The sequence below is a fragment of the Ovis canadensis genome, chromosome 6, assembly GCF_042477335.2.
Source record: "Ovis canadensis isolate MfBH-ARS-UI-01 breed Bighorn chromosome 6, ARS-UI_OviCan_v2, whole genome shotgun sequence".
In the NCBI taxonomy this organism is placed as follows: Eukaryota; Metazoa; Chordata; class Mammalia; order Artiodactyla; family Bovidae; genus Ovis; species Ovis canadensis.
Window position 1 is genome coordinate 6,660,094 of NC_091250.1, and position 13,136 is coordinate 6,673,229.

The window sequence follows — 13,136 nt, forward strand, 5'->3', positions numbered from 1 at the left end:
GACCTCAGGGACCCGCTCTGGTGGCCTCAGGAAAGGCCAGTCCCCATGCGAGTTCCTCGGGGGCCTCTCGGGATTCCTCTCCCGTCGATGCCGGGGCCTAAGACCTTGTGTGGAGTCGGGGCCGGAACCTGAGGATTCCTCTCCAGTGCTGACATGGATCTTGGGGTACTTCTGGAGTCTCCCCAGGGGAGTCAGACCTCGTCTCGAATGCGGGCATGCACTTGCGCTTTCCTCCAGAGCGGTAGCAGCAGTGTCACGCAGTCCGCCGCGTGGATCAAAGGATCTATTGTTTTCCCTCGAGTCTTTCCCACGAGGCTTTCCCACGAGGCTTTCCCACAGGGCTGTCCCACGTGCACACGTGGTGGGAGTCGATCCTCGGCTTGAACGTCAAGGCAGTGCAGGGAAAACAGGTTCCTCTGGAATGTACTGACACATCTGGGGGACTCTTGGAATGGTGGCACGACCCTGGAGTTCCTCTCGCCTTTCCTGTGGAGAGCGCCTCCTCTTGAGATGCGACGGGAACGCCGGGAAATCTTTCCCTACGAAACAGGGAAAGGATCCCTCATCTCGAGTTAGGAGTCGGAAACGGGGCTCCCCTGGATGTGTGCGGGACCCCACGTGCTTTCCCTCGAGTGGAGACGGGTATGTCGGGGAACTTCTTGAGTTGCAGCAATGGTGTGAAGGACCCTTTGGAAGTTCCAGTGGTTAGATGTGATTGGCCTCGAGAAGCCTCAGCGGAAATGGGCCTCATCTCGCCTGGAGGGCAAAACATCCTGGATTTTCTCGAGTTGCGGCAGGTGCTCTCGACTTACGACGGGGACCTCAGGGAACCGCTCTGGTGGCCTCAGGAAAGGCCAGCCCCATGCGAGTTCCTCGGGGGCGTCTCGGGATTCCTCTCCCGTCGATGCTGGGGCCTAAGACCTTGTGTGGAGTCGGGGCCGGAACCTGAGGAATCCTCTCCAGTGCTGACATGGATTTGGGGTACTTCTGGAGTCTCCCCAGGGGAGTCAGTCCTCGTCTCGAATGCGGGCATGCACTTGCGCTTTCCTCCAGAGCGGTAGCAGCAGTGTCACGCAGTCCGCCGCATGGATCAAACAATCTGTGGTTTTCCCTCGAGTCTTTCCCACGAGGCTTTCCCACGAGGCTTTCCACAGGGCTGTCCCTCGGCCACACGTGGTGGGAGTCGATCCTCGGCTTGAACGTCAAGGCAGTGCAGGGAAAACAGGTTCCTCTGGAATGGAGTGACACATCTGGGGGACTCTTGGAATGGTGGCACGACCCTGGAGTTCCTCTCGCCTTTCCTGTGGAGAGCGCCTCCTCTTGAGATGCGACGGGAACGCCGGGAATTCATTCCCTACGAAACAGGGAAAGGATCCCTCATCTCGAGCTAGGAGGCGGAAACGGGGCTCCCCTGGATGTGTGCGGGACCCCACGTGCTTCCTCTCGAGTGCAGACGGGTATGTCGGGGAACTTCTTGAGTTGCAGCAATGGTGTGAAGGATCTTTGGAAGTTCCAGTGGTTAGATGTGATTGGCCTCGAGAAGCCTCAGCAGAAATGGGCCTCATCGCGCCTGGAGGGCAAAACCTCCTGGATTTTCTCGAGTTGCGGCAGGTGCTCTCGACTTACGACGGTGACCTCAGGGACCCGCTCTGGTGGCCTCAGGAAAGGCCAGTCCCCATGCGAGTTCCTCGGGGGCCTCTCCGGATTCCTCTCCCGTCGATGCCGGGGCCTAAGACTTTGTGTGGAGTCGGGGCCGGAACCTGAGGATTCCTCTCCAGTGCTGACATGGATCTTGGGGTACTTCTGGAGTCTCCCCAGGGGAGTCACTCCTAGTCTCGAATGCGGGCATGCACTTGCCCTTTCCTCCAGAGCGGTAGCAGCAGTGTCACGCAGACTGCCTCGTGGATCAAAGGATCTATGGTTTTCCCTCGAGTCTTTCCCACGAGGCTTTCCCACGAGGCTTTCCCACAGGGCTGTCCCACGTGCACACGTGGTGGGAGTCGATCCTCGGCTTGAACGTCAAGGCAGTGCAGGGAAAACAGGTTCCTCTGGAATGGACTGACACATCTGGGGGACTCTTGGAATGGTGGCACGACCCTGGAGTTCCTCTCGCCTTTCCTGTGGAGAGCGCCTCCTCTTGAGATGCGACGGGAACGCCGGGAATTCTTTCCCTATGAAACAGGGAAAGGATCCCTCATCTCGAGCTAGGAGGCGGAAACGGGGCTCCCCTGGATGTGTTCGGGACCCACGTGCTTCCTCACGAGTGGAGACGGGTATGTCGGGGAACTTCTTGAGTTGCAGCAAGGGTGTGAAGGACCCTTTGGAAGTTCCAGTTGTTAGACGTGATTAGCCTCGAGAAGCCTCAGCGGAAATGGGCCTCATTTCGCCTGGAGGGCAAAACCTCCTGGATTTTCTCGAGTTGCGGCAGGTGCTCTCGACTTACGACGGGGACCTCAGGGACCCGCTCTGGTGGCCTCAGGAAAGGCCAGTCCCCATGCGAGTTCCTCGGGGGCCTCTCGGGATTCCTCTCCCGTCGATGCCGGGGCCTAAGACCTTGTGTGGAGTCGGGGCCGGAACCTGAGGATTCCTCTCCAGTGCTGACATGGATCTTGGGGTACTTCTGGAGTCTCCCCAGGGGAGTCAGTCCTCGTCTCGAATGCGGGCATGCACTTGCGCTTTCCTCCAGAGCGGTAGCAGCAGTGTCACGCAGTCCGCCGCGTGGATCAAAGGATCTATTGTTTTCCCTCGAGTCTTTCCCACGAGGCTTTCCCACGAGGCTTTCCCACAGGGCTGTCCCACGTGCACACGTGGTGGGAGTCGATCCTCGGCTTGAACGTCAAGGCAGTGCAGGGAAAACAGGTTCCTCTGGAATGGACTGACACATCTGGGGGACTCTTGGAATGGTGTCAGGACCCTGGAGTTCCTCTCGCCTTTCCTGTGGAGAGCGCCTCCACTTGAGATGCGACGGGAACGCCGGGAATTCTTTCCCTACGAAACAGGGAAAGGATCCCTCATCTCGAGCTAGGAGGCGGAAACGGGGCTCCCCTGGATGTGTGCGGGACCCCACGTGCTTCCTCTCGAGTGGAGACGGGTATGTCGGGGAACTTCTTGAGTTGCAGCAATGGTGTGAAGGATCTTTGGAAGTTCCAGTGGTTAGATGTGATTGGCCTCGAGAAGCCTCAGCGGAAATGGGCCTCATCGCGCCTGGAGGGCAAAATCTCCTGGATTTTCTCGAGTTGCGGCAGGTGCTCTCGACTTACGACGGGGACCTCAGGGAACCGCTCTGGTGGCCTCAGGAAAGGACAGTCCCCATGCGAGTTCCTCGGGGGCGTCTCGGGATTCCTCTCCCGTCGATGCCGGGGCCTAAGACCTTGAGTGGAGTCGGGACCGGAACCTGAGGATTCCTCTCCAGTGCTGACATGGATCTTGGGGTACTTCTGGAGTCTCCCCAGGGGAGTCAGTCCTCGTCTCGAATGCGGGCATGCACTTGCGCTTTCCTCCACAGCGGTAGCAGCAGTGTCACGCAGTCCGCCGCGTGGATCAAAGGATCTATGGTTTTCCCTCGAGTCTTTCCCACGAGGCTTTCCCACGAGGCTTTCCCACAGGGCTGTCCCACGTGCACACGTGGTGGGAGTCGATCCTCGGCTTGAACGTCAAGGCAGTGCAGGGAAAACAGGTTCCTCTGGAATGGACTGACACATCTGGGGGACTCTTGGAATGGTGGCACGACCCTGGAGTTCCTCTCGCCTTTCCTGTGGAGAGCGCCTCCTCTTGAGATGCGACGGGAACGCCGGGAATTCTTTCCCTACGAAACAGGGAAAGGATCCCTCATCTCGAGCTAGGAGGCGGAAACGGGGCTCCCCTGGATGTGTGCGGGACCCACGTGCTTCCTCTCGAGTGGAGACGGGTATGTCGGGGAACTTCTTGAGTTGCAGCAAAGGTGTGAAGGACCCTTTGGAAGTTCCAGTTGTTAGACGTGATTAGCCTCGAGAAGCCTCAGCGGAAATGGGCCTCATCTCGCCTGGAGGGCAAAACCTCCTGGATTTTCTCGAGTTGCGGCAGGTGCTCTCGACTTACGACGGGGACCTCAGGGACCCGCTCTGGTGGCCTCAGGAAAGGCCAGTCCCCATGCGAGTTCCTCGGGGGCGTCTCGGGATTCCTCTCCCGTCGATGCCGGGGCCTAAGACCTTGTGTGGAGTCGGGGCCGGAACCTGAGGATTCCTCTCCAGTGCTGACATGGATCTTGGGGTACTTCTGGAGTCTCCCCAGGGGAGTCACTCCTCGTCTCGAATGCGGGCATGCACTTGCGCTTTCCTCCAGAGCGGTAGCAGCAGTGTCACACAGTCCGCCGCGTGGATCAAAGGATTTATGGTTTTCCCTCGAGTCTTTCCCACGAGGCTTTCCCACGAAGCTTTCCCACAGGGCTGTCCCACGTGCACACATGGTGGGTGTCGATCCTCGGCTTGAACGTCAAGGCAGTGCTGGGAAAAGAGTTTCCTCTGGAATGGACTGACACATCTGGGGGACTCTTGGAATGGTGGCATGACCCTGGAGTTCCTCTCGCCTTTCCTGTGGAGAGCGCCTCCTCTTGAAATACGACGGGAACCCCGGGAATTCTTTCCCTACGAAACAGGGAAAGGATCCCTCATCTCGAGCTAGGAGGCGGAAACGGGTCTCCCCTGGATGTGTGCGGGACACCACGTGCTTCCTCTCGAGTGCACACGGGTATGTCGGGGAACTTCTTGAGTTGCAGCAAGGGTGTGAAGGACCCTTTGGAAGGTCCAGTGGCTAGATGTGATTGGCCTCGAGAAGCCTCAGCGGAAATGGGCCTCATCTCGCCTGGAGGGCAAAACCTCCTGGATTTTCTCGAGTTGCGGCAGGTGCTCTCGACTTACGACGGGGACCTCAGGGACCCGCTCTGGTGGCCTCAGGAAAGGCCAGTCCCCATGCGAGTTCCCCGGTGGCCTCTCAGGATTCCTTTCCCGTCGATGCCGGGGCCTAAGACCTTGTGTGGAGTCGGGGCCGGAACCTGAGGATTCCTCTCCAGTGCTGACATGGATCTTGGGGTACTTCTGGAGTCTCCCCAGGGGAGTCAGTCCTCGTCTCGAATGCGGGCATGCACTTGCGCTTTCCTCCAGAGCGGTAGCAGCAGTGTCACGCAGTCCGCCGCGTGGATCAAAGGACCTATGGTTTTCCCTCGAGTCTTTCCCACGAGGCTTTCCCACGAGGCTTTCCCACAGGGCTGTCCCACGTGCACACGTGGTGGGAGTCGATCCTCGGCTTGAACGTCAAGGCAGTGCAGGGAAAACAGGTTCCTCTGGAATGGACTGACACATCTGGGGGACTCTTGGAATGGTGGCACGACCCTGGAGTTCCTCTTGCCTTTCCTGTGGAGAGCGCCTCCTCTTGAGATGCGACGGGAACGCCGGGAATTCTTTCCCTACGAAACAGGGAAAGGATCCCTCATCTCGAGCTAGGAGGCGGAAACGGGGCTCCCCTGGATGTGTACGGGACCCACGTGCTTCCTCTCGAGTGGAGACGGGTATGTCGGGGAACTTTTTGTGTTACAGCAAAGGTGTGAAGGACCCTTTGGAAGTTCCAGTTGTTAGACGTGATTAGCCTCGAGAAGCCTCAGCGGAAATGGGCCTCATCTCGCCTGGAGGGCAAAACCTCCTGGATTTTCTCGAGTTGCGGCAGGTGCTCTCGACTTACGACGGGGACCTCAGGGACCCGCTCTGGTGGCCTCAGGAAAGGCCAGTCCCCATGCGATTTCCTCGGGGGCCTCTCGGGATTCCTCTCCCGTCGATGCCGTGGCCTAAGACCTTGTGTGGAGTCGGGGCCGGAACCTGAGGATTCCTCTCCAGTGCTGACATGGATCTTGGGGTACTTCTGGAGTCTCCCCAGGGGAGTCAGTCCTCGTCTCGAATGGGGGCATGCACTTGCGCTTTCCTCAAGAGCGGTAGCAGCAGTGTCACGCAGTCCGCCGCGTGGATCAAAGGATCTATGGTTTTCCCTCGAGTCTTTCCCACGAGGCTTTCCCACAGGGCTGTCCCACGTGCACACGTGGTGGGAGTCGATCCTCGCCTTGAACGTCAAGGCAGTGCAGGGAAAACAGGTTCCTCTGGAATGGACTGACACATCTGGGGGACTCTTGGAATGGTGGCACGACCCTGGAGTTCCTCTCGCCTTTCCTGTGGAGAGCGCCTCCTCTTGAGATGCGACGGGAACGCCGGGAATTCTTTCGCTACGAAACAGGGAAAGGATCCCTCATCTCGAGCTAGGAGGCGGAAACGGGTCTCCCCTGGATGTGTGCGGGACACCACGTGCTTCCTCTCGAGTGGAGACGGGTATGTCGGGGAACTTCTTGAGTTGCAGCAAGGGTGTGAAGGACCCTTTGGAAGTTCCAGTGGTTAGATGTGATTGGCCTCGAGAAGCCTCAGCGGAAATGGGCCTCATCTCGCCTGGAGGGCAAAACCTCCTGGATTTTCTCGAGTTGCGGCAGGTGCTCTCGACTTACGACGGGGACCTCAGGGACCCGCTCTGGTGGCCTCAGGAAAGGCCAGTCCCCATGCGAGTTCCTCGGGGGCCTCTCGGCATTCCTCTCCCGTCGATGCCGGGGCCTAAGACCTTGTGTGGAGTCGGGGCCGGAACCTGAGGATTCCTCTCCAGTGCTGACATGGATCGTGGGGTACTTCTGGAGTCTTCCCAGGGGAGTCAGTCCTCGTCTCGAATGCGGGCATGCACTTGCGTTTTCCTCCAGAGCGGTAGCAGCAGTGTCACGGAGTCCGCCGCGTGGATCAAAGGATCTATGGTTTTCCCTCGAGACTTTCCCACGAGGCTTTCCCATGAGGCTTTCCCACAGGGCTGTCCCACGTGCACACGTGGTGGGAGTCGATCCTCGGCTTGAACGTCAAGGCAGTGCAGGGAAAACAGGTTCCTCTGGAATGGACTGACACATCTGGGGGACTCTTGGAATGGTGGCACGACCCTGGAGTTCCTCTCGCCTTTCCTGTGGAGAGCGCCTCCTCTTGAGATGCGACGGGAACGCCGGGAATTCTTTCCCTACGAAACAGGGAAAGGATCCCTCATCTCGAGCTAGGAGGCGGAAACGGGGCTCCCCTGGATGTGTGCGGGACCCCACGTGCTTCCTCTCGAGTGGAGACGGGTATGTCGGGGAACTTCTTGAGTTGCAGCAATGGTGTGAAGGACCATTTGGAAGTTCCAGTGGTTAGATGTGATTCGCCTCGAGAAGCCTCAGCGGAAATGGGCCTCATCTCGCCTGGAGTGCAAAACCTCCTGGATTTTCTCGAGTTGCGGCAGGTGCTCTCGACTTACGACGGGGACCTCAGGGACCCGCTCTGGTGGCCTCAGGAAAGACCAGTCCCCATGCGAGTTCCTCGGGGGCCTCTCGGGATTCCTCTCACGTCGATGCCGGGGCCTAAGACCTTGTGTGGAGTCGGGGCCGGAACCTGAGGATTCCTCTCCAGTGCTGACATGGATCTTTGGGTACTTCTGGAGTCTCCCCAGGGGAGTCAGTCCTCGTCTCGAATGCGGGCATGCACTTGCGCTTTCCTCCAGAGCGGTAGCAGCAGTGTCACGCAGTCCGCCGCGTGGATCAAAGGATCTATGGTTTTCCCTCGAGTCTTTCCCACGAGGCTTTCCCACAGGGCTGTCCCACGTGCACACGTGGTGGGAGTCGATCCTCGGCTTGAACGTCAAGGCAGTGCAGGGAAAACAGGTTCCTCTGGAATGGACTGACACATCTGGGGGACTCTGGGAATGGTGGCACGACCCTGGAGTTCCTCTCGCCTTTCCTGTGGAGAGCGCCTCCTCTTGAGATGCAACGGGAACCCCGGGAATTCTTTCCCTACGAAACAGGGAAAGGATCCCTCATGTCGAGCTAGGAGGCGGAAACGGGGCTCCCCTGGATGTGTGCGTGACCCCACGTGCTTCCTCTCGAGTGTAGACGGGTATGTCGGGGAACTTCTTGAGTTGCAGCAAGGGTGTGAAAGACCCTTTGGAAGGTCCAGTGGTTAGATATGATTGGCCTCGAGAAGTCTCAGCGGAAATGGGCCTCATCTCGCCTGGAGGGCAAAACCTCCTGGATTTTCTCGAGTTGCGGCAGGTGCTCTCGACTTACGACGGGGACCTCAGGGACCCGCTCTGGTGGCCTCAGGAAAGGCCAGTCCCCTTGCGAGTTCCTCGGGGGCCTCTCGGGATTCCTCTCCCGACGATGCCGGGGCCTAAGACCTTGTGTGGAGTCGGGGCCGGAACCTGAGGATTCCTCTCCAGTGCTGACATGGATCTTGGGGTACTTCTGGAGTCTCCCCAGGGGAGTCAGTCCTCGTCTCGAATGCGGGCATGCACTTGCGCTTTCCTCCAGAGCGGTAGCAGCAGTGTCACGCAGTCTGCCGCGTGGATCAAAGGATCTATGGTTTTCCCTCGAGGCTTTCCCACGAGGCTTTCCCACAGGGCTGTCCCACGTGCACACGTGGTGGGAGTCGATCCTCGGCTTGAACGTCAAGGCAGTGCAGGGAAAACAGGTTCCTCTGGAATGGACTGACACATCTGGGGGACTCTTGGAATGGTGGCACGACCCTGGAGTTCCTCTCGCCTTTCCTGTTGAGAGCGCCTCCTCTTGAGATGCGACGGGAACGCCGGGAATTCTTTCCCTACGAAACAGGGAAAGGATCCCTCATCTCGAGCTAGGAGGCGGAAACGGGGCTCCCCAGGATGTGTGCGGGACCCCACGTGCTTCCTCTCGAGTGGAGACGGGTATGTCGGGGATCTTCTTGAGTTGCAGCAAGGGTGTGAAGGACCCTTTGGAAGTTCCAGTCGTTAGATGTGATTGGCCTCGAGAAGCCTCAGCGGAAATGGGCCTCATCTCGCCTGGAGGGCAAAACCTCCTGGATTTTTTCGAGTTGCGGCAGGTGCTCTCGACTTACGACGGGGACCACAGGGACCCGCTCTGGTGGCCTCAGGAAAGGCCAGTCCCCATGCGAGTTCCTCGGGGGCCTCTCGGGATTCCTCTCCCGTCGATGCCGGGGCCTAAGACCTTGTGTGGAGTCGGGGCCGGAACCTGAGGATTCCTCTCCAGTACTGACATGGATCTTGGGGTACTTCTGGAGTCTCCCCAGGGGAGTCAGTCCTCGTCTCGAATGCGCGCATGCACTTGCGCTTTCCTCCTGAGCGGTAGCAGCAGTGTCACGCAGTCCGCCCCGTGGATCAAAGGATCTATGTTTTTCCCTCGAGTCTTTCCCACGAGGCTTTCCCACGAGGCTTTCCCACAGGGCTGTCCCACGTGCACACGTGGTGGGAGTCGATCCTCGGCTTGAACGTCAAGGCAGTGCAGGGAAAACAGGTTCCTCTGGAATGGACTGACACATCTGGGGGACTCTTGGAATGGTGGCACGACCCTGGAGTTCCTCTCGCCTTTCCTGTGGAGAGCGCCTCCTCTTGAGATGCGACGGGAACGCCGGGAATTCTTTCCCTACGAAACAGGGAAAGGATCCCTCATCTCGAGCTAGGAGGCGGAAACGGGGCTCCCCTGGATGTGTGCGGGACCCCTCGTGCTTCCGCTCGAGTGGAGACGAGTATGTCGGGGAACTTCTTGAGTTGCATCAAGGGTGTGATGGACCCTTTGGAAGTTCCAGTGGTTAGATGTGATTGGCCTCGAGAAGCCTCAGCGGAAATGGGCCTCATCTCGCCAGGAGGGCAAAACCTCCTGGATTTTCTCGAGTTGCGGCAGGTGCTCTCGACTTACGACGGGGACCTCAGGGAACCGCTCTGGTGGCCTCAGGAAAGGCCAGTCCCCATGCGAGTTCCTCGGGGGCCTCTCGGGATTCCTCTCCCGTCGATGCCGGGGCCTAAGACCTTGTGTGGAGTCGGGGCCGGAACCTGAGGATTCCTCTCCAGTGCTGACATGGATCTTGGGGTACTTCTGGAGTATCCCCAGGGGAGTCAGTCCTCCTCTCGAATGCGGGCATGCACTTGCACTTTCCTCCAGAGCGGTAGCAGCAGTGTCACGCAGTCCGCCGCGTGGATCAAAGGATCTATGGTTTTCCCTCGAGTCTTTCCCACGAGGCTTTCCCACGAGGCTTTCCCACAGGGCTGTCCCACGTGCACACGTGGTGGGAGTCGATCCTCGGCTTGAACGTCAAGGCAGTGCAGGGAAAACAGGTTCCTCTGGAATGGACTGACACATCTGGGGGACTCTTGGAATGGTGGCACGACCCTGGAGTTCCTCTCGCCTTTCCTGTGGAGAGCGCCTCCTCTTGAGATGCGACGGGAACGCCGGGAATTCTTTCCCTACGAAACAGGGAAAGGATCCCTCATCTCGAGCTAGGAGGCGGAAACGGGGCTCCCCAGGATGTGTGCGGGACCCCACGTGCTTCCTCTCGAGTGGAGACGGGTATGTCGGGGATCTTCTTGAGTTGCAGCAAGGGTGTGAAGGACCCTTTGGAAGTTCCAGTGGTTAGATGTGATTGGCCTCGAGAAGCCTCAGCGGAAATGGGCCTCATCTCGCCTGGAGGGCAAAACCTCCTGGATTTTTTCGAGTTGCGGCAGGTGCTCTCGACTTACGACGGGGACCACAGGGACCCGCTCTGGTGGCCTCAGGAAAGGCCAGTCCCCATGCGAGTTCCTCGGGGGCCTCTCGGGATTCCTCTCCCGTCGATGCCGGGGCCTAAGACCTTGTGTGGAGTCGGGGCCGGAACCTGAGGATTCCTCTCCAGTACTGACATGGATCTTGGGGTACTTCTGGAGTCTCCCCAGGGGAGTCAGTCCTCGTCTCGAATGCGGGCATGCACTTGCGCTTTCCTCCAGAGCGGTAGCAGCAGTGTCACCCAGTCCGCCGCGTGGATCAAAGGATCTATGTTTTTCCCTCGAGTCTTTCCCACGAGGCTTTCCCACGAGGCTTTCCCACAGGGCTGTCCCACGTGCACACGTGGTGGGAGTCGATCCTCGGCTTGAACGTCAAGGCAGTGCAGGGAAAACAGGTTCCTCTGGAATGGACTGACACATCTGGGGGACTCTTGGAATGGTGGCACGACCCTGGAGTTCCTCTCGCCTTTCCTGTGGAGAGCGCCTCCTCTTGAGATGCGACGGGAACGCCGGGAATTCTTTCCCTACGAAACAGGGAAAGGATCCCTCATCTCGAGCTAGGAGGCGGAAACGGGGCTCCCCTGGATGTGTGCGGGACCCCTCGTGCTTCCGCTCGAGTGGAGACGAGTATGTCGGGAAACTTCTTGAGTTGCATCAAGGGTGTGAAGGACCCTTTGGAAGTTCCAGTGGTTAGATGTGATTGGCCTCGAGAAGCCTCAGCGGAAATGGGCCTCATCTCGCCAGGAGGGCAAAACCTCCTGGATTTTCTCGAGTTGCGGCAGGTGCTCTCGACTTACGACGGGGACCTCAGGGACCCGCTCTGGTGGCCTCAGGAAAGGCCAGTCCCCATGCGAGTTCCTCGGGGGCGTCTCGGGATTCCTCTCCTGTCGATGCCGGGGCCTAAGACCTTGTGTGGAGTCGGGGCGGGAACCTGAGGATTCCTCTCCAGTGCTGACATGGATCTTGGGGTACTTCTGAGGTCTCCCCAGGGGAGTCAGTCCTCGTCTCGAATGCGGGCATGCACTTGCGCTTTCCTCCAGAGCGGTAGCAGCAGTGTCACGCAGTCCGCCGCGTGGATCAAAGGATCTATGGTTTTCCCTCGAGTCTTTCCCACGAGGCTTTCCCACGAGGCTTTCCCACAGGGCTGTCCCACGTGCACACGTGGTGGGAGTCGATCCTCGCCTTGAACGTCAAGGCAGTGCAGGGAAAACAGGTTCCTCTGGAATGGACTGACACATCTGGGGGACTCTTGGAATGGTGGCACGACCCTGGAGTTCCTCTCGCCTTTCCTGTGGAGAGCGCCTCCTCTTGAGATGCGACGGGAACGCCGGGAATTCTTTCCCTACGAAACAGGGAAAGGATCACTCATCTCGAGCTAGGAGGCGGAAACGGGGCTCCCCTGGATGTGTGCGGGACCCACGTGCTTCCTCTCGAGTGGAGACGGGTATGTCGGGAAACTTCTTCAGTTGCAGCAAGGGTGTGAAGGACCCTTTGGAAGTTCCAGTGGTTAGACGTGATTAGCCTCGAGAAGCCTCAGCGGAAATGGGCCTCATTTCGCCTGGAGGGCAAAACCTCCTGGATTTTCTCGAGTTGCGGCAGGTGCTCTCGACTTACGATGGGGACCTCAGGGACCCGCTCTGGTGGCCTCAGGAAAGGCCAGTCCCCATGCGAGTCCTCGGGGGCCTCTCGGGATTCCTCTCCCATCGATGCCGGGGCCTAAGACCTTGTGTGGAGTCGGGGCCGGAACCTGAGGATTCCTCTCCAGTGCTGACATGGATCTTGGGGTACTTCTGGAGTCTCCCCAGGGGAGTCAGTCCTCGTCTCGAATGCGGGCATGCACTTGCGCTTTCCTCCAGAGCGGTAGCAGCAGTGTCACGCATTCCGCCGCGTCGATCAAAGGATCTATGGTTTTCCCTCGAGTCTTTCCCACGAGGCTTTCACACGAGGCTTTCCCACAGGGCTGTTCCACGTACACACGTGGTGGGAGTCGATCCTCGGCTTGAACGTCAAGGCAGTGCAGGGAAAACAGGTTCCTCTGGAATGGACTGACACATCTGGGGGACTCTTGGAATGGTGGCACGACCCTGGAGTTCCTCTCGCCTTTCCTGTGGAGAGCGCCTCCTCTTGAGATGCGACGGGAACGCCGGGAATTCTTTCCCTACGAAACAGGGAAAGGATCCCTCATCTCGAGCAAGGAGGCGGAAACGGGGATCCCCTGGATGTGTGCGGGACCCACGTGCTTCCTCTCGAGTGGAGACGGGTATGTCGGGGAACTTCTTGAGTTGCAGCAAGGGTGTGAAGGACCCTTTGGAAGTTCCAGTGGTTAGACGTGATTAGCCTCGAGAAGCCTCAGCGGAAATGGGCCTCATCACGCCTGGAGGGCAAAACCTCCTGGATTTTCTCGAGTTGCGGCAGGTGCTCTCGACTTACGACGGGGACCTCAGGGACCCGCTCTGGTGGCCTCAGGAAAGGCCAGTCCCCATGCGAGTTCCTCGGGGGCCTCTCGGGATTCCTCTCCCGTCGATGCCGGGGCC